General features: G+C 40.6%; 1 long non-coding RNA gene across 4 annotated transcripts in view; it reads left to right on the top strand.

Annotated features, from left to right (window-relative positions):
* LOC101906006 (uncharacterized) overlaps positions 1-23,906 on the top strand; it is a 475,458-nt gene that overhangs the window by 413,949 nt on the left and 37,603 nt on the right. For all 4 annotated transcript variants that reach the window (XR_009493246.1, XR_003033095.2, XR_009493247.1 and 1 more), the window contains one exon: positions 1,486-1,568. This is a non-coding gene — a long non-coding RNA (uncharacterized lncRNA). The remainder of the gene's footprint in view (positions 1-1,485; positions 1,569-23,906) is intronic.

Genomic DNA, 23,906 nt, shown 5'->3' with positions numbered 1-23,906 from the left:
AGATATGGGACTTTTTCTGACATGATAGAAATACTCTGAAATCGATAACAGTGGTGGTGGCTCAACTCTATAAATACACTGAAAACCTCTGAATCATATACTTTAAAGTGTGAACTTTATAGTATGTGAATTATATCTCAATAAGGCTTTTATTTTTTTTTAATCTCTGAAACAAAGGCACCTGGGGCAGTGGAGGACAGCTCAGCCTGGCTCTTTATCTAGACATGTGGCTGGCAAAGTGTTTATAGAGATAGCTGTCTTTGAAGTGGATGACTCTTTGAAGTGGATCCCTTGGCAATCAAAGCTTAAGTCAGACACTTGCATTACAAAAAAGAAAAACCAACTGTCAGGCCTGATGCTACAGGTACAAACTTCCTGTAACAAGACCAATAAGTTTGAGGGAATCTGATGTACAGCATGGCGATTGTAGTTGTTGATACTGTGTTGTGTTCTTGCATGTTGCTGAGAGAGTAAACTGTAGATGTTCTCATCACAAAAAAGAAATTGTAACAATGTGATGGAGGTGTTAACTATGTACTATGGCGGCAATCATTTTGCAATATGTAAGTATATCCAATCAACACGCTGAACACCTTAAATTTACACAATGTTAATATCATTATTCAATGGACATGGGATCGGGTGGACTCCGGGAGTTGGTGATGAACAGGGAGGCCTGGCGGGCTGCAGTTCATGGGGTCGCAAGGAGTCGGACACGACTGAGTGACTGAACTGAACTGAATGTCATTATACCTCAATAGAGCAGAAAGAGATACTTTAATTTAAAAATCACTATTTTATAAATTAGCTAATTTTATTCTCACAGCAACTTTTTGAGGACACCATTATTATCTCTGTTTTACAGGTAAAGAAACTAAGGTCAGAGAACTTGCCCAAGGTCATACATACTAAAACGGGAAAGAAATAGGATTCAAACCCAGAAAGTCTGACTTTAGAAACCATAGTCTCAACACATTCTACTGTTCTATTTTCAAATATTTCCAGAACTAAGTGCTTTTCAGAACTTCCGACTTTCTAACCAGACAAGGTCAAATTCCAAAATGGCACTCATAAGCCCCTAAAGGAAAACATACCTGACAGAATCCTAGGGATGAGAGCAGTAATAAGCCAAGTAACTGAATGGGAAAGACACCGAAGCTTCTTGAAATATTGTAACACACCCCCATACTGTGACACCTCTCCTCACCCAACACCTCTTGCTAAAACCCCAGGAGTTAAGGACAGGCCCCTGGAGAAGCCTCAAAGGCTCTCAAGAGTCTAGTCTCCAGTGTTGAGGGAGACTGTACTCCCAACAGGAGCAGCTGCTCCACGTTAGGACCACTGTGCCTGCTGCTTGCCAGCCTGAGGTCTAAGAGGTAGGAAAAACATATAAACTCTTCAAATCCTGAGCACATACTTCACAGGGAGAGGAGAAGTGCAGATACAAAGAGCTTACTTGGCTTTCTTTTTTTTTTTTTTCCCCAGAGCTGCCTAAAGTTTATCTCATGAGGAATCCACTGAAGGACTTCTTGGGGAAGAGAGTTCGAGTCAAGATGTCCAGAAACCAGGTAGGGTGATCCACCACTGCAGGGGTTAATAATCAGCTGCCTGTTGCTCTGGCTAAGCCATGAGAAAAACACCATGGGAAAAGAATAAAAGCAAAATATAGCAGTACAGTATAATCTAAACCAAAATATATCAGGTTATTAATTGGGGTCGTCATGCCCTGCTAAGCTAAGGAAAACATAGTATGGACCTTGGAACACCGGATCAGCACCAGGTTCAGAACACTGCTTGTGCACACACCAAGATGTTTTCCCAAGGCATATGTGGGTATATGACCCCCAGCTGGGTGATACCCCTTGTACAAGAAAATAGCAGATAGTTCAAAGTAATGAATAAAATGAGAGAAGTGTCATAGCAAAACAGATACTTTCTGCATGCCAAGATACTAAATAAAAGTGATGTGGCTCCAAGGAACAGGGCTCTTGATCCAAGAGGTCTTGAGTTCCCTGGTCCCATCTTTAAAACCTTAATTCTGTCTCTAGTTTCTTTTTCCCAAACTGTGTGTTGACCACTTTCAATCCCTACCTGCTGCGCTGGCCGCAGCATACCGTCTTAGTTCACCAGGGACTAGGGGACTTCCAGGAGCACAGACTCTGAGTGCTAAAGCCATGACAGTTGGTTGCTCTTCATTCATGTTAGGGTCAGCAAGAACCCCTAGGATTTTTCTTCATTCCAGTGCATTCCACTCATGCCAAGCTGTGCTACTCACACACCATCCAGTCATGCAAATGAATTCTGACTGTGAGCCTTTTATTTTGACTCCCACTTCAGTTATTACTGCTGTAACCCCAGCACCCATTTCCTTAGAATGGTTGCTGTTATTCACTGACCTGGTCTGCTTAAATCAGATGGGATTATTTTCACTAGCTGCTGCCTCCCAGCCAGAGGGGATGTAAAGCTTCCTGGCTTATTTAGAATGTAACCCTGTCTCTTTCAGCTGCTAACTGTCTGAACTGGTCACCAGATAGGCTGCTGTCAACCTGGGATAAAGATGCCAGACATGAAGAGTGATGCATTTCACTGTTTGAAAACTTCTTGGTTACAAAGGAGTAACTGCAACTGGCCCCACTGAAGTTTTGACTAGTTGTTTTTCATTAAGTCTTTCAATCCCTTACCTAATTAGCTTCTCAGAAGCATGTGTCTTTTTTTGTCGTTGTTTTGGTCGCTTCGCGTCTTAGTCGTGGCATGCAGAATCTAGTTTCCTGGAAAGTGAAAGTGTTAGTCACTCAGTTGTGTCCAACTCTTTGCAGCCCCATGGACTGTAGCCCTAGTTCTCTGACTAAGGATCAAATCCATGGCCCCCTGCGTTGGGAGCATCAAGTCTTAGCCCCCTGGACCACCAGGAGGGAAGTCCCAGAAGCATGTGTCTTGTGGGCAGTACTACCCAATATTCCCTTAGAAACCTGAAGATGCCCTATGAGTGCATGAGCCTTTAAAGTGCAGTCAGTCCCATTTAAAATTCCCCATTAGAAGTAAAGCTGAGCATTAGTGACAGGCACAGCCCCTACTTTTAAGAGATGGTGCAGTCTAATTAGGGAACTGTGCTCACACACACACACAAACACACACACACACATACACCCCTGCAAGCCCCAGGGATTACAGATGTCAGGAGCTGTTAGTACAGAAACCCATTTCTGACTGAGGAGGAGGGGAACCAGGTGTGAGTTCAAGCACCAGAGTCTCTGCCATCTGCAGCTGTTTCCTTCCCAACTGACCTCCTGACTGTCTCCTACACCTCAGGAAGGCATCTGGGTGCCCTGGGATTGTCCCTTATGGAGGAGAGGCTGACTCAGGTCTGGAAGGTGTGTGCAACAACCCCCCCGCCTCAATCTTCTCTTCTCTGTTCACATCCACCCGCGCAGGTCTGGAAGAGGTGCCTGCCAGAGCCCCACGATCTCTGATTATTCTAACAGGATCCGTCCCTGAACAGATGGCCACCTCAGTCACAGTGGACTTCATATCTGGCCAAGATAGGGCATTATATATCTAATGAGCAATCTAGCAAATGAAGTTGAACAGGCATGCCTCGTTCTTCATTTAATCATCCCAGCTGTTGGCTCCTAGGCCATGGACTGGTGGGCAGGCTGAATTGGGCCTGAGTATAAAGGTGCAGGCATGGGAAGAGCCTCTCAGAGACCAACAGGACACCAGATGGAGTTAGATAGCATTACATGCATTTAGAGTATGAACCTCTTATGAACAAAGAGCTGGCTGGCCAACTTGCACCAAAGTGATGCCATTATAGAGGCAATGTTTAGGAAATAGCAATTTCCATGCTGATGAGAGCAGTGTTTGTTCATTTTTATTGTCTGCTGCAGTCATTCTCTTTTTTTATTTTTAATTTAACTGGAATATAGTTGATCTACAGTGTTATATTAGTTTCATGTTACAGCAAAGTGATTCAGTTATACATACATTCATCCTATTTTAGACTCTCTTCTCATGTAGGTTATCACCGAATATTGAGTAGAGCTCCCTGTGCTATACAGTAGGGCCTTATCTGTCTCATTCGTAGTGGTGTGTATGTTCATCCCAAGCTCCTGATTTATCCCTCCCCCTAACATTTCCCCTTTGGTAACCATAAGTTTGTTTTTGATATCTTTAAGTATTTTTCTGTTTTATAAATAAGTTCATTTGTATCATTTTTAAGAAGTTTGATCCCATGAGTGATATCATATGATATTTGTCTTTCTTTGCCTTAGTGTGATCATCTCTAGGTCCGTCCATGTGGCTGAATGGTATTATTTTGTTCTTTTATGGCTTTATGTATTGTATATGTATACTAAATCTTCTTTATCCATTCCTCTGTTGATGGACATTTAGGTTGCTTCCATGTCTTGGCTGTTGTAAAGGTGCTGCAGCTTATTTCAGGTTATGGTTTCCTTTCAAAATATGGTTTTCTCTGGATATATGCTCAGGAGTGGGATTGCTGGATCATGTGGTAGTTCTACTTTTAGTTTTCTAGGGAACCTCCATGCTCTTCTCCACAGTGATTATACTAATTTAAGTTCCCACCAACAGTGTAGAAGGGTTCCCTTTTCTCCACTCTCTCTGCAGCATTTATTGTTTGTAGAGAGTACTCTTAAACTTTACCTGGAAGGATTTTAAAATACAAATTAGGTCCAGGTGTGGAACCAGAGAATTTACATTTTTAACAAGTTCCCAAGTAGAGGCCGGAGAAGGAAATGGCAACCCACTCCAGTATTCTTGCCTGGAGAATCCCAGGGACGGAGGAACCTGGTGAACTGCCATCTATGGGGTCTCACAGACTAGGACTCAACTGAAGCGACTTAGCAGCAGCAGCAAGTAGAGACCATGGGTTCCAGGACCACACATTAAGAGGCATGGGTCTACAGGAAATAATCCATTTAACAGTATATGTATGTGTGTGTTTCTTCTGCAGACCCAGCCCATACAGAAATCATTGTGAAGTGTCATATAACAACATACCCAGATATTTGTTGGAATAATGAGGGATGAAAACTCACAACCAATATTTGATCAACTAACTATAAAGTACTTACTAAGCAGCTACCATGTGCAAAACTAGGTCCTAAATTCTGTAAAGATTAAAAAGAAATGTCAAATTCAAATTGGAAAAACCTTTCTAGAGGTCATTTAGTCAATATATAATTAAAGTCTAAAACTTGCCACTTTTTCACCCACCAAGCAGTTCTATGTCTAGGAATTTATCACAAGAAAATAATTTAAAACGTTGACAGTTTAAACTAAGGAAGTGTTTACTGATGCTTTTTAAAAGGAAAAGGTGGAAATCTAAAAAATTAACAAATATACTTGTAACTAACTGACAAATACATCACATTCTGTCTCATGCATATCCTATCTTGCTTTCCCTCTCTCTCTCTCTCACACACACACACACACACACACACACCCCTTGTTTCTGTAGACCACCAGTTCTCAACACATTTTCAGATTTTAAATGTCTTTACTTGTCAGAGTTCAGAAGGAGCGCTACCAGCACCTAGTAAACACCTCACAATGCACAGGACAGCTCTCACAACACGGAATCAGTAGTGCTGACCTTGAGAAACCCTGATCTAGTCTCACTTGTCAGAGGATTCCAGCAGAACCACATTGACTCCGATGACTATATTCCATAGAATCAGCCACAGCTGTGTAGTGAAGGGCTTTATTCCCCTCAGAGCCTCATGGTGTTATTTCTGTTCTTGAGGATTGTCTCAAGTGAATTCGTGCATCGTTCACGTGGGCTTTCTCCCTCAGCTTCTGCCTGTGTTGTGGCAATTCAGAGAAATCCCGTGGGAGCAGCCACTGAGCTTGCACAGCTGCCTATTCCCTCCTTCTCCCCAGGGGATGATGATGGGGCCCAGTGCACCACCGCCTGGCGCCCTTGTATCTTGCTGATGCTGTCCTCGAGGTCTCAACATTGCCATAGCTCTGTGGGGTCTATGCACGTATGCTTATGCTAGTTACTCAGTTGTGTCAATTCTTTGTGGTCCTTTGGACTATAGCCCGCCAGGCTCTTCTGTCCATGGGATTTTTCAGGCAAGAATATTAGAGTGGATTGCCATTTCCTCCTCCAGGGGGTCTTCCCAACACAGGAATCAAACCTGCATCTCCTGTGTCTCCTGCATTTTAGGTGGATTTTTTATCTGCTGAGCTATCAGGGAAACCTGTGGAGTCTAGTTACCTGGAAACCAAAGCAGTGCTCTTGGTTGGGCTCACACAACACCCTGTGAGAAGAGTTTCTTTGGCTTCTGCCTGCAGCTGCTCTCCAATACAGGTTTGTAGGGCCTGGCCAGGAGACCAGAGGCTGGGAAAAGACTGCATTGTCCTCTCATATCTCAGGTCCCTGAGCCAACCACTTTTCTTCTCCTGTGAACAAAATTTCTCAAGCAAATAAACATTTGCAAAATACACACACTAAGAGTAAATACTATGAGTTCAGATACAGACACAGTTACTCCAATTGACATTCACCACAGATGCGTGGAGCATCCCCTCCCACCAGCCACATGGGCCAAGCTAATGCCCATTCCTTTGCCTTAGCTTATCCTCCAACAGAAGATCTCCCTACCTCCACTCTGTTTACATAAATCTCGCTGTCTTTTAAGACCTGGTTCTCATCTCCTCCAGGAAGTTTTCAAAATCATCTAGGGTGCTTTTTGTTATTAGTAGAATGTTTAAAACAATTAGTGGTCTTATTATTTTATATAAAAAGAAGCATGCAGCTGCTGCTAAGTCGCTTCAGTCATGTCCGACTCTGTGCAACCCCATAGATGACAGCCCACCAGGCTCCCCCGTCCCTGGGATTCTCCATGCAAAAACACTGGAGTGGGTTGCCATTTCCTTCTCCAATGCATGAAAGGGAAAAGTGAAAGTGAAGTCGTTCAGTTGTGTCCGACTCTTTGCGACCCCATGGACTGCAGCCCACCACGCTCCTCTGTCCATGGGATTTTCCAGGCAAGAGTACTGGAGTGGGTTGCCATTGCCTTCTCCAAGCATGCAGCTAGAGAGTTCCATAGTTGAGCAATTCAAAAATTCACTGGCTTCTTTCCAATTCTCTTGATTTTTGTCTCATGTTCACAAGATGGCTATCACAGCATCTTCTCATCATGAAAATATCAAAAGGCAGGAAGTAAAAGAGAGGTTCCCAGCCTCTCCCTTGCTGAGGTATAAAAAGGAATTTGATTAGAAGCTTTTTTGTCAGAGAGGAAATTCTTCCCCACAAGTCCCAACAGATATCTCTTTATATTTCATCCGCCAGAACTAACCCAGTCATTGAGATGATTGTGATAACTTTAGACATATCATGGTCATTCCTTGAACCTGGAGGAGGGACCCCCCTCCTTAGTGAATTGCCTTCACTAAGGACCCGCCTTAGTGAATTGCTGCTCCGTGAAAAGAGAAGCACTGGTTCTTTGGGAGTACTCAGAAGGAGACTTGCCAGGCCCTTTGGAATGAAGAGTAGAACCATACCACACGTAGTAGCATCAGAACTGTTTGAACCTGTTGATGACAAAACCATATCAAGAGAGAGACATATTTAAGACCACCAGTTTTCCTTGTTCTTTCCCATCATTGAGCAACAAGCTCGTGAAATGTGCCATAATGAAGAGAATATTGAGAGTTAACATTAAGTTAATACTGAGAGTAGTGAGAGTTAACAAACTTAGATTTGAATTCCAGTCCTGGCACTGATGAATAACCTTGGGCGAGTCATTTACTGTCTCTCTCTGAATTGAGCCACTCACTGCCAGTCTATTATTCTCTGATACCGAAAATGGCACCTTGGGAAAACTGGAAGCTGAAAACAAAAATGTCTCTCATGGGCTGCCTCTGCTCAATTCTTCACCCTTCCTCTGCTTCTCCAGGATGGGACATTGTCGTGAAACACAATCATGTCTGTTCAAAGCTCCAGCAAATGCTAGAGACTCAACACTGAAATACTGAATCCTGGACCTTAGAACATTGAACAGAACAGCAGCAAGGGCTGACCAAAAGTGGAAATGTTAGAATTTCAAAGTCATCAAAACTCAAGAAAAGGATTCTATTTAGGGTACTGGAATTTTTTTAAGACTTTTTTTTTTTTTAGAGTAGTTTTAATTTAACAAAACTGATAGGAAGGTAAGAGACTTCCCATATCCCTTCTGCCCCTACATGTGATAGCCAGCCTAATTATCAATATCACTCACCAGAATGGTGCATTTGTTATTAATGATACCTACATTAACACATAATTATCACCCAAAATCTGTAGATTATCTTAGGGTTTACTTTGCTATTGTGCATTCTATAGGTTTGAACAAATATATAATAACATGTATCCATCATTATAATATAATAAAAAGAATTTTTACTGCCCTAAAAATGCTCTGTGCTCCACCTGTGTACCTCTCTTGCCTCTTCCCCACCTCTGGCAACCACTGACATTTTTATGATCTCCACAGTTTTGCCTTTTCCAGAAAGTCTTAACTATTGTAATCATACAGTATGTAGCCTTTTCATATTGGCTTATTTCACTTAGTAATATACATTTAAGTTTCCTACATATCTTTTCATGGCTATACTTCTTTTTTATGAGAACTGTTAGGATTTACTCTCTTAATAACTTTCATATGTATCATATAGCAGTGATAACTATAGTTATCTTGTTGTATATTACATCCCTGCTGCTGCTGCTGCTAAGTCGCTTCAGTTGTGTCCGACTCTGTGCGACCCCATAGACGGCAGCCCACCAGGCTCCCCCGTCCCTGGGATTTTCCAGGCAAGAACACTGGAGTGGGTTGCCATTTCCTTCTCCAGTGCATGAAAGTGAAAAGGTAAAGGGAAGTCTCTCAGTCATGTCTGACTCTTAGCGACCCCATGGACTGCAGCCCACCAGGCTCCTCTGCCCATGGGATTTTCCAGGCAAGAGTACTGGAGTGGGGTGCCATTGCCTTCTCCGATATTACATCCCTAGTGTTTATTTACTAGGACTAGGGGGATCTTATAACTGTAACTTATGTTTTGACCACCTTCCTTTAGTTCCCACTCTTCCACGCCCTACCTCTGGGAGCTATAAATCTAATCTTTTTCCTACAAGTTTTAAAAATTTTAATTAGACTCTACATGTAGGAGAGATACCGTATTTGTCTCTCTCTGACTTACTTCACTTAGCATTAATTCACTATAGTTCTTCCATGTTGTTGCAAATGACAACATGAGTATTTCCTCATGTTATGGCTGAATAATATTCCATGGTATATATAAAACAGTTTTTTAATCCCTTCATCCGTCAATGGACTCTTAGCTTGCTTCCATGTAATGGCTGTTGTAAATAACACTGCTATGAAGATTGGGATGCAAATATCTTTTTTGAGTTAGTTTTCTTTTTCTTTGGACATATTCCTAGAAATGGGATCTCTAGGTTATATGGTAGTTTTATTTTTAACGTTTGAGGATCCTCCATACTGTTTTTCATAGCAGCTGCACTAGTTTATAAACCCATCAACAATGCACAAGGATTCCTTTTACTCCGCATCCTCACAAGCATTTGTCTTCTCTTGTATTTTTGATGATGGCAATTCTAATAGCCAAGAGATGATATCTCATTGTGGTTTTGACTGGCATTTCCCTTATTGCTAGTGATGGTGAGCATATTTTCAGCTATGTGTAGGCTGCCCAGTATCTTCTTCGGAAAAATGTTACTCAGGTTTTTTACCCTATCTTAATTGAATCATTTGGGTTTTTGCTATTATTTGAGTTCTTTGTATATTTTGAATAATAATTTCTTATAAGATATGTGTTTTTTATGCTTTTGTTGTTTGTGCTTTAGAAGCCGTATCCAAAAAAAGTCATTGCCAAGATCAATATCAAGGAGCTTTTTCCTATATTTTCTTCTGGGAATTTCATGGTTTCAGTTTTAAGTCTTATATTTAACTTTTGAATCCATCTTGAGCTAATTTTTGTGAATTTTCTTCTTCAACATTTAAATATCCAATTTTGAGGACTATTTATTTATTAAAATCTTTTCTCTATTGAGAATCCTTGGATCTTCTGTCAAGTATTAGTTGGCCATATATGTTTGGGTTTATTTGTGGTTTCTCAATTCTGTTCCATTGATTTGTCTGTTTTTATCCAGAACCATATGCTTTTCATTACTAATACGTTAAGAGTATAGCTTGAAATCAAGAAAAGTTATGTCTCCTGCTTTGTTCTTCTTTATCAGGATTGCCTTGGCTATTCTAGTCTCTATCAGTTCAGTTCAGTTCAGTCGCTCAGTCATGTCTGACTCTTTGCGACCCCATGAATCACAGCACGCCAGGCCTCCCTGTCCATCACCAACTCCCGGAGTTCACTCAGACTCACGTCCATCAAGTCAGTGATGCGATCCAGCCATCTCATCCTCTGTCGTCCCCTTCTCCTCCTGCCCCCAATCCCTCCCAGCATCAGAGTCTTTTCCAACGAGTCAACTCTTCACATGAGGTGGCCAAAGTACTGGAGATTCAGCTTTAGCATCATTCCTTCCAAAGAAATCCCAGGGCTGATCTCCTTCAGAATGGACTGGTTGGATCTCCTTGCAGTCCAAGGGACTCGCAAGAGTCTTCTCCAACACCACAGTTCAAAGGCATCAATTCTTCAGTGATCAGCCTTCTTCACAGTCCAACTCTCACATCCATACATGAGCACAGGAAAAACCATAGCCTTGACTAGACGAACCTTTGTTGGCAAAGTAGTCTCTGCTTTTGAATATGCTATCTAGGTTGGTCATAACTTTCCTTCCAAGGAATAAGTGTCTTTTAATTTCATGGCTGCAGTCACCATCTGTAGTGATTTTGGAGCCCAAAAAAATAAAGTCTGCCACTGTTTCCACTGTTTCCCCATCTATTTCCCATGAAGTGATGGGACCAGATGCCATGATCTTTGTTTTCTGAATGTTGAGCTTTAAGCCAACTTTTTCACTCTCCACTTTCACGTTCATCAAGAGGCTTTTGAGTTCCTCTTCACTTTCTGCCATAAGGGTGGTGTCATCTGCATATCTCAGGTTATTGATATTTCTCCCAGCAATTTTGATTCCAGCTTGTGTTTCTTCCAGTCCAGCATTTCTTATGATGTACTCTGCGTATAAGTTAAATAAGCAGGGTGACAATATACAGCTATCTAGTCTCTATAGTTCTATATAAAATTTAGGATTGTTTCTTTACTTATGCAAAATATTCCATTGAAATTTTGATAGGGATTACATTGAATCCATAGGTGGCTTTGAGTAATATGTACATTTTAACAATATTCTTCCAATTCATGAGCACAGTATACCTTTCCATTTTTGTGTGTTTTCTCTGATTACTTTCAATAATGTCTTGTAATTTCAAAACAGCAATCTTTCCCCTCCTTGGTGATAAACTCAAATATATATGGTCAACTAATATTTAACAAGGAATCTAAGGATTCTCAATGGAGAAAAGACTTTAATAAATAAATTGTCCTCAAAATTGGGTATTCATATGTTGAATAACGAAATTCACAAAAATTAGCTCAAGATGGATTAAAATACTTAAATTTATGCCTAAGTATTTTTTGTTTGTTTTTGATGGTATTCTAAATGGGGTCAATTTTTTTCTTTTGCAGAAATTTCATTCTTAGTATATAGAAACATTACTGATTTTTGTAGTTAATTTTGTATCCTGCAAATTTACTGAATCTTTTGATTTGATACATAATAGTCCCTCCATCATTCGCAGTATTACTTTCTGTGGTATCAGTTAACCACAGTCTACCATGATCTTAAATATTAAATGGAAAATTCCATAAATAAGCAACTTATAAATTATAAATTATGCAGTGCTCTGAGTTATGCGATGAAATCTTGTCCTACTTGGAACAGTATAATGCCCTTTGTCCAGTGTATCCATGCTGTAAGCACAATCCACCCAAGGCGATGGCACCCCACTCCAGTACTCTTGCCTGGAAAATCCCATGGGCGGAGGAGCCTGGTAGGCTGCAGTCCATGGGATCGCGAAGAGTCGGACACAACTGAGCAACTTCACTTTCACTTTTAACTTTCATGCATTGGAGATGGAAATGGCAACCCACTCCAGTGTTCTTGCCTGGAGAACCCCAGGGACAGGGGAGCCTGGTGGGCTGCCGTCTATGGGGTCGCACAGAGTCGAACACGACTGAAGTGACTTAGCAGTAGCAGTACCTAAATAGAAAAAAGCATAATAATTATGATTAGGGTTCTGTACAATCTGAAGCATCACACATTCACTGGAGGTCATGGAACATGTGAGTGATCCTTATAATGTGTTGTTGAATTTTTTGGCAAGTATTTTGTTGAGAATTTTGCATCTATATTTATCAGGAATATTGGCCTATAGTTTTCTTTTCTGGTGGTGTCATTTTCTGCTTTTGGTATCATGATAATGCTGACCTTGTAAATGAGTTTGGGAGTGTTCCTTCTCTTTGACTTTTATGGAAGAGTTTGAGAAAGATTGGTATTAATTCTTTTTTAAATGTTTGGTTAAATTGACCAGTGAAGCCATCTGGTTCTGGGGTTTTCTTTGCTGGGAGATTTTTAATTACTGATGAAATCTCTAGCTGGTAATTCTATTCAGATTTTCTATTTCTTCCAGACTTAGGCTTAGTAAATGTATGTTTCTAAGAATTTTTCCATCTGTTCTAGGTTGTCCAGTTTGCTGGCATATAGTTGTTTGTAATATTTTCTTATAGCCTTTGTATTTCTGTGGTATTTATTGTAATGTCTCCTTTTCTATTTATAATTTTCTTTATTTGGGTCTTCTCTTTTATTTCCTTGGTTAATGTAGCTAAAGGTTTGGCCAGTTTTGTTTATATTTTCAGAGAACCAGCTCTTAACTTTAATCATGTTTTTCTGTTCTCTATTTCATCTATTTTTGCTGTAATCTTTATTATTTATTTCCTTGCCAAATTTGGACTCAATATGTTCTTTTCCTAGTTGCTTAAGTAGTAGAGTTAAGTGTTTGGAATCATTTTTGCTTCTTTTTTTGCATTTTCTTTTTTAAATTTTATTGGAGTGTAGTTGATTTACAATGTGTTAGTTTCAGGTGTATAGCAAAGTGATTCAATTCTACATATACATATATTCATTTTCAGATTCTTTTTCCATATTGGTTATTACAGAATATTGAGTAGAATTCCCTGTGCTACACAATAGGTCCTTGTTGGTTATCTATTTTATATATAGTAGTGTGTATATGTTAATCCCCAACTCCTGCTTCATCTGTTCCCACCCCCCATCCCCAACATTTCTACTTTGGTAATCATAAGTTTTTGAAATTTGTGTGTTTATTCCTATTTGTAAATAAATTCATTTTTTAAAATCATTTTTAAAATTAGATTCCACATAAGAGAGAGATACTTTTCTCTGACTTACTTCACTGCATATGATAATTTCTAGATCCATCCATGTTGCTACAAATGACATTATTTCATTCCTTTTGTGGCTGAGTAATATTACATTGTATATGTTTACACATCTTCTTTATGCATTCCTCTCTTGATGGACACTTAGGTTGTGTCTATGTCTTGGCTATTGTAAATAGTGCTGCAGTGAATACTGGGGTGCATGTATTCCTTCAGATTAGGGCTTTCTCTTTTATTTCTTTCATCAGTGTCTTATACTTTTCAGAGTACAGATCTTTTGGCTCCTTAGGTAGGTTTATTCCTAGGTATTTTGCTGTTTTTGATGCAGTGGCAAAGAGTATAGTTTCCTTAATTTCTCTTCCTGATTGTTCATTGCTAGTGTATAGGAATGCAAGAGAATTTCTATGTATTAATTCTGTATCCTGCAACTTTACCAAATTCAATGATGAGCTCTAATAGTTTTCTGGTAGCATCTTTAGGATTTTCTGTGTATAGTACCATGTCATCTGCAAACAGTGACAGTTTTAGTTCTTTTAAAATTTAGATTACTTTTATTTCTTTTTCTTCTTAGATTGCTGTGCCTAGGACTTTCAAAACTATGTTGAATAAAAGTGGAGACAGTGGGTATCCTTGTCTTGTTCCTGACCTTAGAAGGAATGCTTTCAGCATTTCACCAATGAGAATAATCTTACAGTGGGTTTTTCATTTATGGCCTTTATTATGTTGTGGTATGTTCCCTCTATGCCCACTTTCTGGAGAGTGTTTTTTAATCATAAATTGAGTGTTAAATTTTATGAAAAGCTTTTTCTGCATCTATGGAGATGATCATGTGGTTTTTATTCTTCAGTTTGTTAATGTGGGTATTATATTAATGTGTGGGTATTATCACATTGATTGGTTTGTGGATATTGAGGAGTCCTTGCACCCCTGGGATAAATCCCACTTAATCATGGTGTGTGATCCTTTTAATATATTGTTGGTTTTGGTTTGTTGTGTGCATATATATTTATAATTGTTACATCTTCTTCTTGAATTGAGCCCTTGATTACTAAAGACTGTCCTTTTGTCTCTTGTAGCAGTATTTTAAATTCTACTTTGTCTGATATGAGTACAGCCACTCCAGCTTTCTTTTGATTTCCATCTGCATAGAGTACCTTTTTCCATCTCCTCACTTTCATTCTGTATGTATGGTTTTATACGGTGGTTTTCTTATAGCCTGTATGTGTCCCTAGACACATACAGTGGGTTTCTTATAGACAACATCTATATGGGTTTTATTTTTTTATCCATTCAGCCAGTCCTTGTCTTTTGGTTGAAGCATTTAATCCATTACATCTAGGTAAATTGTTATGTATGTTCTTATTGCCATTGTGTTATTTTGGATTTATTTTTAGATCTTTTTTGTTCCATTCCTCTTTTGTTCTCTTATAATGTGATGACCATTATTAATGTTATATTTAGATTGCTTTTCCTTTTTTGTGTGTGGACCTGTTGTAGATTTTTGGTTTGCGGTTACCATGAATTTTTGATATAGTGTTGCAGAAACCAGTACTCAAGAAACCAAGCACCACCCTCGGAGAGTTGGAGAACTCAGGTTTGTTATGCCAGTGGGCCCAGAGGAGTTAACACTCCAAGCTCTGAGCCCCGAACAAAGGGGTTACAGAGTTTTTATAGACAGACTGTAGTGGAGAAGGCAATGGCACCCCACTCCACTACTCTTGCCTGGAAAATCCCATGGACAGAGGAGCCTGGTAGGCTGCAGTCCATGGGGTCACTAAGAGTCGGACATGACTGAGCGACTTCACTTTCGCTTTTCATTTTCATGCATTGGAGAAGGAAATGGCGACCCACTCCAGTGTTCTTTCCAGGAGAATCCCAGGGATGGGGGAGCCTGGTGGGCTGCCATCTATGGGGTCGCACAGAGTCGGACACAACTGAAGCTACTTAGCAGCAGCAGCAGCAGTGGGCAACAGTGGCTGTTAATAGGCTGGTTTAAACTAAGAGGCTTCGTGCGCAGCGGAACGGCAGTCAACATGTAGAGAGGAATGCCTGACCTTTACACAGACAGGCATGATTAAGCAGGTTTGCAGAGACTGGGCAATTGCAAAGAGCAGGACAAGGGTGAGTGAAATAAGCTCCAGTTCCTAGCATTTTAAGTCCCTACTTTCTGAACCTATGTGACCTACGTGATCCAGACTTTGCAAGGAATAAGCTAAGTTACAAAGGCAGAAGGAGCAGGAGTTTATGTAAAATTTTAACTTTTCCTTTTCAGTTACAGTGTATATATACACACGAGATTGCTTTAAGTTACTGATCTCCTAATTTCCAGTGCATTTCCAATATCTTGCATTTGCACTTTCCTCTTCTCATGAAGAGGCTTTCCTGATGGCTCAGTGGTAAAGAATCTGCCTGCAATGCAGGAGACACAGGAGACTTGGGTTGGATCCTTGGATGGGGAAGCTCCCTTGGAGTAGGACATGGCAACCTGTTCCAGTATTCTTGCCTGGAAAATTCCATGGACAGAGGAGCTTGATGGGCTACAGTCCATGTGCTCACGAAGAGTCAGACACGACTGAGCACATAGCACAGTTTCTCATGATTAGTGGTTTTTCATATCATATTTCTGTGTAAATGGTTTCCTACCTTTACATTTTCTTTTACTGGTGAGCTTTCCCATTTGTTATTTTCTTATCTCTAATTGTGGGCTTTTCTGCCTAGAGAAATTACTTTAGGATTCATTGTAAAACTGGTTTGTTGGTACTGAATTCTTATAGATTCTGCTTGTCTGTAAAGCTTTTGATTTCTCCATTAAGTCGAAATGACAGCCTTGCTGGGTAGAGTATTTTTGGTTAAAGGTTTTCCCCTTTCATCACTTTAAATATATTGTTCCACTCCCTTCTGACCCACAGTTACTGAAAACTCAACCAGTATCCTTATGCAGATTTTCTTGTATGTTATTTGTTGCTTTTTGCCTTATTGCTTTTAATAGTTTTCTTTATCTTTAGTTTTTGCCAGTTTGATTAAAATGTGTCTCAATGTGTTCTTCCTTGGGTTCATCCTGTATGAGATCCTCTATGCTTCCTAGACTGGAGTATTTCCTTTCTCATATTAGGGAAGTTTTTTGGTTGTGATATCTTCAAATATTTTCTCTGGCCCTTTCTGTCTCCTCTCTGGGACCTTGATAATGAGATTGTTGATGCATTTAATATTGTCCCAGAGGTCTCCAAGTCTGTGCTGACTGTGCTCATTTCTTTTCATTCTGTTCCACAATGGTGATTTCCACAATGCTGTAGTCAAGCTCACTTATCCTTTCTTCTGCCTCATTTAGTCTGCTATTGGTTCCTTCTAGACATATTTTATATTTCAACTTTATTTTGTTCAGCTCTGTTGGTTTGTTCTTTCTATCTTCTAGGTCTTCATTAAACATTTCTTGTAAATTCTCATTTTGTGTCTCTATTCTTTTTCTGAGATCTTGGATCATCTTTACTATCATTAGTCTAAGTTCTTTTTCAGGTAGATTGCTTATTTCTACTTCAGTTAGTTGTTCCAGTGTGTTTTTATCTTGTTCCTTCTCCTGGAAAATATTTCTCTGCCATCTCATTTTGTCTTACTCTGTTTGTGATCTCCTTTCTCCAGGCAGCAGGAACATAGCTCCTCATGCTTCTGGTGTCTGCCCCATGGTCGGTAAGGTTGACACTGGGCTTGTATAGGTTTTCTGGTAGGAGGGACTGGTGCTTGCCCACTGGTGGTTTGAGCTGGATCTTGTCCCTCTGGTGGGCAGGGCCATATCAAAGTTTGTGTTTAGAGGTGGCTCTGAACTCAGCATTGCTTTAGGCAATCTGTCCACTGATGGGTGGGGCTGTGTTGCTATCCTGCTAATTGTTTCGCCCGAGGTGTTCCAGCACTAGAGTCTATAGGACATTAGGTATGGGGTTTGATTATGTTGCAGAAGAGCCCCTCCTACTGTCTCATTGTGGCTAGTTTACACTCCTAACAGTAATGTACAAGGATTCCCATTTCTCCATATTCTTTCCACGTTTGTTTTCTCTTGTCTTTTTTCATGATGGCTATTCTAATGGTCATGAGGTGATACCTCATTGTGGTTTTGATTGAGTTCAGTTCAGTCACTCAGTTGTGTCCAACTCTTTGTGACCCCATGCATTGCAGCATGCCTGGCCTCCCTGTCCATCACCAACTCCTAGAATTTACTGAAACTCATGTCCATTGAGTCAGTGCTACTATCCAACCATCTCATCCTCTGTTGTCCTCTTCTCCTCCCACCCTCAATCTTTCCCAGCATCAGGGTCTTTTCCAATGATTCAGATCGTCCCATCAGGTGGCCAAAGTATTAGAGTTTCAGCATCAGGCTTTTCAGTGAATATTCAGTACTCCTTTCCTTTAGGATGAACTGGTTGCATCTCCTTGCAGTCCAAGGGACTCTCAAGAGCCTTCTCCAACACCATAGTTCAAAAGCATCAATTCTTCAGTGCTCAACTTTCTTTATAGTCCAACTGTCACATCCATACATGACTACTGGAAAAACTATAGCCTTGACTCGACAGACCTTTGTTGGCAAAGTAATGCTTCTGCTTTTTAATATGCTGTCTAGGTTGGTCATAGCTTTTCTTCCAAGGAGCAAGCATCTTTTAATTTCATGGCTGCAGTCACCATCTGCAGTGATTTTGGAGGCCAAAAAACTGAAGTCTGTCACTATTTCCATTGTTTCCCCATCTATTTGCCATGAAGTGATGGGACCAGATGCCATGATCTTAGTTTTCTAAATGTTGAATTTTCAGCCAACTTTTTCACTCTCCTGTTTCACTTTCATCAAGAGGCTCTTTAGTTCTTTGCTTTCTGCCATAAGGGTGGTGTCATCTGCATATCTGAGGTTATTAATATTTCTCCTGGCAATCTTGATTCCAGCTTGTGCTTCATCCAGCCCAATGTTCCTCATGATGCTGCATATAAGTTAAATAAGCAGGATGACAGTATACAGCCTTGATGTACTCCTTTCCTGATTTGGAACCAGTCCATTGTTCCATGTCCAGTTCTAACTGTTGCTTCCTGACCTGCATACAGATTTCCTCAAAAGGCAGGTCGGGTGGTCTGGTATTCCCATCTCTTGAAGAATTTTTCACAGTTTGTTGTGCTCCACACAGTCAAAGACTTTGGCATAGTCGATAAAACAGAAGTAGATGTATTTCTGGAACTCTCTTGTGTTTTTGATGATCCAACAGATGTTGGCAGTTTGATCTCTGGTTCCCCTACCTTTTTTAAAACCAGCTTGAACATCTGGAAGTTTACAGTTCATGTACTGTTGAAACCTGGCTTGGAGAATTTTGAGCAATAATTTTTTAACATGTGAGATGAGTGCAATTGTATGGTAGTTTGAACATTCTTTGGCATTGCTTTTCTTTGGGATTGTAATGAAAACTGACTTTTTCCAGTCCCATGGCCACTGCTGAGTTTTCCAAATTTGCTGGCATATTGAATGCAGCACTTTCATAGCATCATCTTTTAGAATATGAAATAGCTCAACTGGAATTCCATCACCTCCACTAGCCTTGTTCCTAGTGACACTTCCTAAGGCTCACTTGACTTCACCTTCCAAGATATCTGGCTCTAGGTGAGGGATCACACTATCACGATTATCTGCATCATGAAGATCTTTTTTGTGTAGTTCTTCTGTGTATTCTTGCCACCTCTTCTTAATATCTCCTGCTTCTGTTAGGTCCATACCATTTCCCTTTATTGTGCCTATCTTTGCATTAAATGTTCCCTTGGTATCTCTAATTTTCTTGAAGAGACCTTTAGTCTTTCTCATTCTGTTGTTCTCCTCTATTTCTTTGCATTGATTGCTGAGGAAGGCTTTCTTATCTCTCCTTGCTATTCTTTGGAACTCTGCATTCAGATGGGTATATCTTTCCTTTTCTCCTTTGTCTTTTGCTTCTCTTCTTTTTCACTAACTTGCTATATGTCTAAGGGAATTCAAGCAGGGTCTCTGTATCAACCTAGAGGGGTGGAATAGGGGGGAGATGGGAGGGACGTTCAAGAGGGAGGGGACATATGTATACCTATGGGTGATTCATGTTGAGGTTGGACAGAAAGCAACAAAATTCTGTACAGCAATTATCATTCAATTAAAAAATAAATAAAAAAAATCTAACATCAGCTATATACTTGCCATTACCATTGAGTTTTATGCTACCTTTTTATGTTTTTATGATGTTAATTACTGTCCTTTTCAGTTCAGTTCAGTCAGTTCAGTCAGTCATGTCCAACTCTTTGTGACCCCATGAATCGCAGCACGCCAGGCCTCCCTGTCTATCACCAACTCCTGGCGATTACTCAGACTCATGTCCATTGAGTCAGTGATGCCATCCAGCCATCTCATCCTCTGTTGGCCCCTTCTCCTCCTGCCCCCAATCCCTCCCAGCATCAGAGTCTTTTCCAATGAGTCAACTCTTCGCATGAGGTGGCCAAAGTACTGGAGTTTCAGCTTTAGCATCATTCCTTCCAAAGAAATCCCAGGGCTGATCTCCTTCAGAATGGACTGGTTGGATCTCCTTGCAGTCCAAGGGACTCTCAAGAGTCTTCTCCAACACCACAGTTCAAAGGCATCAATTCTTCAGCACTCAGCTTTCTTCACAGTCCAACTCTCACATCCATACATGACCACAGGAAAAAGCATAGCCTTGACTAGATGGACCTTTGTTGGCAAAGTAATGTCTCTGTTTTTAATGTCCTTTTACTTGTATTCAAATAACTCCCTTTAGCAGTTTTTATAAAACATGCTTAGGTACTAGCTGCTCAATCATGTCTGACTCTTTGTGAGTTGAGGGCTGCAGCCCACCAGGCTTCTCTGTCCATGGAACTTTCCAGGCAAGAAATCTGGACTGGGTTGCCACTTCCTACTGCAGGGGATCTTCTGACCCAGGGATTGAACCCACATCTCCGGTATCTCCTGCATTGGCAGGCGGCTTCTTTACCACTGAACCACCACATGTCCAGTGGTAATAAATTTCTTCAGCTTTTGTTTGTTTGATGAAGTCTTCTTTATCTTTCTATTGCTGAAGAACACCTTTTGCTGGATATAGAATTCGTGGTTGACTGCTTTTTCTTTCAACATTTTGAATATGTTTCCCCATTTTCTCCTAGACTAAAAAGTTTCTGTTGAGAAGTCCACCAATAATTCTATGGAGCTCTTTGATATGTGCTGAATCCTAGCCACTAGATCACCAGGGAATTTTGAGGACTTGTTTGTATGTTACTTATCTTTGTATGTCTCTTATCTTACTGCTTTTAAAATTCTTTTTTGTTTGATTTCTGACAATTATAATGTGTCTCAGTGTAGCCATATTCATGTTCAACCTTTTTGGCATCCTTTGAACCTTTTGGCTATGGATGCCAATTCTCTCCCCAATTGTGTGAAATTTTTAGCTGTTACCACTTTAAATATACTTTCTGTTGCTTTCTCTTTGCCTTTGTTGTTCCTACAACATGAATATTGTTTCTTCTCATTGTGTACATAGGTCCTGTAGGCTTTCTTCACTCTTTTTCATTCTTTTTTATTTTTGCTCCTCTGATTGGACAATTTCAAATGTTCTTTCTTCCCAGGTCACTAATTCTTTTCTTTTTTCTGCATGATCAAGTCAGCTTTTGAAGCTCTCCATTGAATTCCTAAGTTCAGTTATTCTATTTTTCTACTCTTAGATCTCTGTTTTTGCTTTTATTATGGTTTCTATTTCTTTGCTGAACTTCTCATTTTGCATATGCATTGTTTTTTAATTTTTATTTGTTCATATGTTCTTATAGTTCACTAAGCTTCTTTAAGAAGATTATTCTGAATTTCCTTTTCTGATAGTTCATGGATCTCCATTTATTGAGAGTCAGTTACTAGACCTTTATTAGTTTTCTTTGGTACTATCATATTTATCTAACTTTTTATGATCATTGAGTCCTACATTGGTATCTATACATTTGAGTATATGGGCTCCTCTTGCAGACTTACAGGTTCACTTTGGCAGAGTTAGTTTTTGACCAGTTAGTTCAGATTGAGTTCTGGGTGTGTCTGCTAGCAATATCCTTGGGAAGGTAGGGCCTACTATTAGGATTTATTTGGGGCTGTTGTATGAGGTATCCTGTTTGCTTTGGTGAAGTCCCCTGTTTGGGCAATTTGAAGGCTGTTTTCAGCCATGAGTGGGGCTGTCAGTTAGTTTCCCTGCCCAGGCAGAGCAGTAGAAATAGCTCTCAGGTCTTACTGCTTTTGGTGGTCTTAACTCAAGCCGACCCATGCCTTGTATTCCCTGATTGAATAGGGCCACCAGCTTTGCCTTGCAGACTATCAGCTCTCCCTGCACATCTCTTGGCTTGAGCATTACTGGGTTACCAACTTTCAGATGTTCTGTCTAGCAGGTCTGGTCAGATGGGGCCGGAAGCCAGATCCCACAGAGGATAAGACTGTGACTCATTTGCCTGCCTGAATGGGACAGGGAAGGGCCACTCCAGGAAACTCACAGTTTTTCTGCAGGCTTCCCAGTCAGCAGGGGCCAGGAGCTACCCTCTACCTCAGGTGAGGCTATGGATTAATTTTCCTGCCTGGGTATAGAAGGGGAACCCTTCACACCTGATACTGCTTCTGGGAACATCAGTTTCTTCCCACTCCACTTTTGGCTGGGGCGTCACTAAGTTATATAGCTTCCCCCACGCCCTTCTGGTCAGTTGGGGCCAGGAGTCATGCTCACACCAGCAGATGTGGCTTTGACTCAGCTCCCTTGCCTGACAGTGGGCAAGCCAGTCTCTAGGGCCGTCCAAACTTCTTGTTTGAGGATCCAAATCAGGTAGACCTGCACCCTACAGAGTTCTCTGGCCCAAAGGCTCCACTGACTTGACTCTGCAGATGAACAAAGCTGCTGGTTCAGGGATTTATAGAAAGAAGCTTAGTCTGCCGGGATTTCAGTGCCGATTATTACAAGCTCCTCCCCTCTTCTCTTTCACAGTCAGATTCCCAGTAGTTGAGCCCTGCAGACTCCCCTGTAATCCCCATGGGGCAAGACCAGAGTAGGGGCTCCCACCAAGCAATCCCCACACTAGGAATGATGGGTTGGATGTCCCTCCCAGACTCTCTCTTCCCCTGAATGAATAGTAGACTCAGGGGAGACCGCTCCATGTAATGCTGCACTGCCCTGGGGAGGGCCAGCATGCTGAGCATGTAGCCACTTCTTCCCTTTCTATGCAGTTTCTCTTTGTTTCTGTGGTGTGTATGTATATATGGGGTGGTGCTTCAGCCTCATCCCCATGTTCTGGGATTCTCTCAGTTGTGTCTTGTCAAGGAATAGTTGTCACATTTTGTTCTATGAAGGGGGATGAAGTCAGGGATGACCTCTGTCACCATCTTGGTGAAGTCACTGTCCAGCTCATTTCTTTTCAACACTGATTAATATTCTGTTGTCTGAATATACCATGGTTTATCTGAGTTTTTTAAAGCTATCATGATTGATTTAGATTGGTCTATATGCCTCCCTCCAAATCCCAGGTTCCCCGTCACTCTGTGTAGTCAGATCATCACTGCTCACAGTTGTTACTGACCTCCTATGTGCCAGACATTCTGCTGAGAGCTTTACACATCTTCATGTTATATGATCCTCACAACAGTCCTTTAAGTTGAATTTTATTGTCAGCTCATTTTTACATAGGAGGAAATAGGTTTAATGATGGAAAAGCAGACTGCCCATTGTCATACACCTAAAGCAAACTTGGCTAGTTGCTGTTGTTTAGTTGCTAAGTCGTGCCTGACTCTTTTGCGATCCCATGGACTGTAGCCCGCCAGGCTTCTCTGTCCATAGGATTCTCCAGGCAAGAGTACTGGAGTGGGTATCATGTCAAATGCTATTTGGCTCAAAAGGCATCTGTGGTGTTCACTTTTCCATTCCCAGAACATGTTTCAGTGCCTGGCATACAATAGCCAGTTATTAAATAACTTTGGTATTGATTTTTACAAATTGTACTATTGGGTTGAATTATTGTTCTAATAAAATTAAAAGTGAAGGGTTCTCAGGACATGAATTGAAAGTGTCTTTTGTGTGTCCCATACTCTGTGGGAGATGGATGCTTTGCAGTATATCAAAACCATTTCATAGATAAAAATATTGAGGCCAATTCAAGTTAACTGCTAGAGGAGATTAGAGCTACGAAAAGAACTTAGACTTCCTGGTTTCTACTACCAACCTCTTCTCAGGCTAATTAAAGTCCTCATTGCTGAGTGTTATTTAGCAGATCTGTCTCCCAATGTACTCCAGAATGATCTTTCATTGCCAGCTAGTAGCCTAGTTGTTCCTTCTTAAGTTTCATTTTAATTATATTTCCTCTTTCCAGTTTGAGGCTATTCTCACTATTTCTAATCAGTTTCATCATTTGGTTTTTGACATACATCAAATCAAATATCAGAACATATATTCATGGAGCAATTATAG

The sequence above is a fragment of the Bos taurus genome, chromosome 28, assembly GCF_002263795.3.
Source record: "Bos taurus isolate L1 Dominette 01449 registration number 42190680 breed Hereford chromosome 28, ARS-UCD2.0, whole genome shotgun sequence".
In the NCBI taxonomy this organism is placed as follows: domain Eukaryota; kingdom Metazoa; phylum Chordata; class Mammalia; order Artiodactyla; family Bovidae; genus Bos; species Bos taurus.
This window is presented reverse-complemented; position numbering and strand designations above follow the sequence as displayed.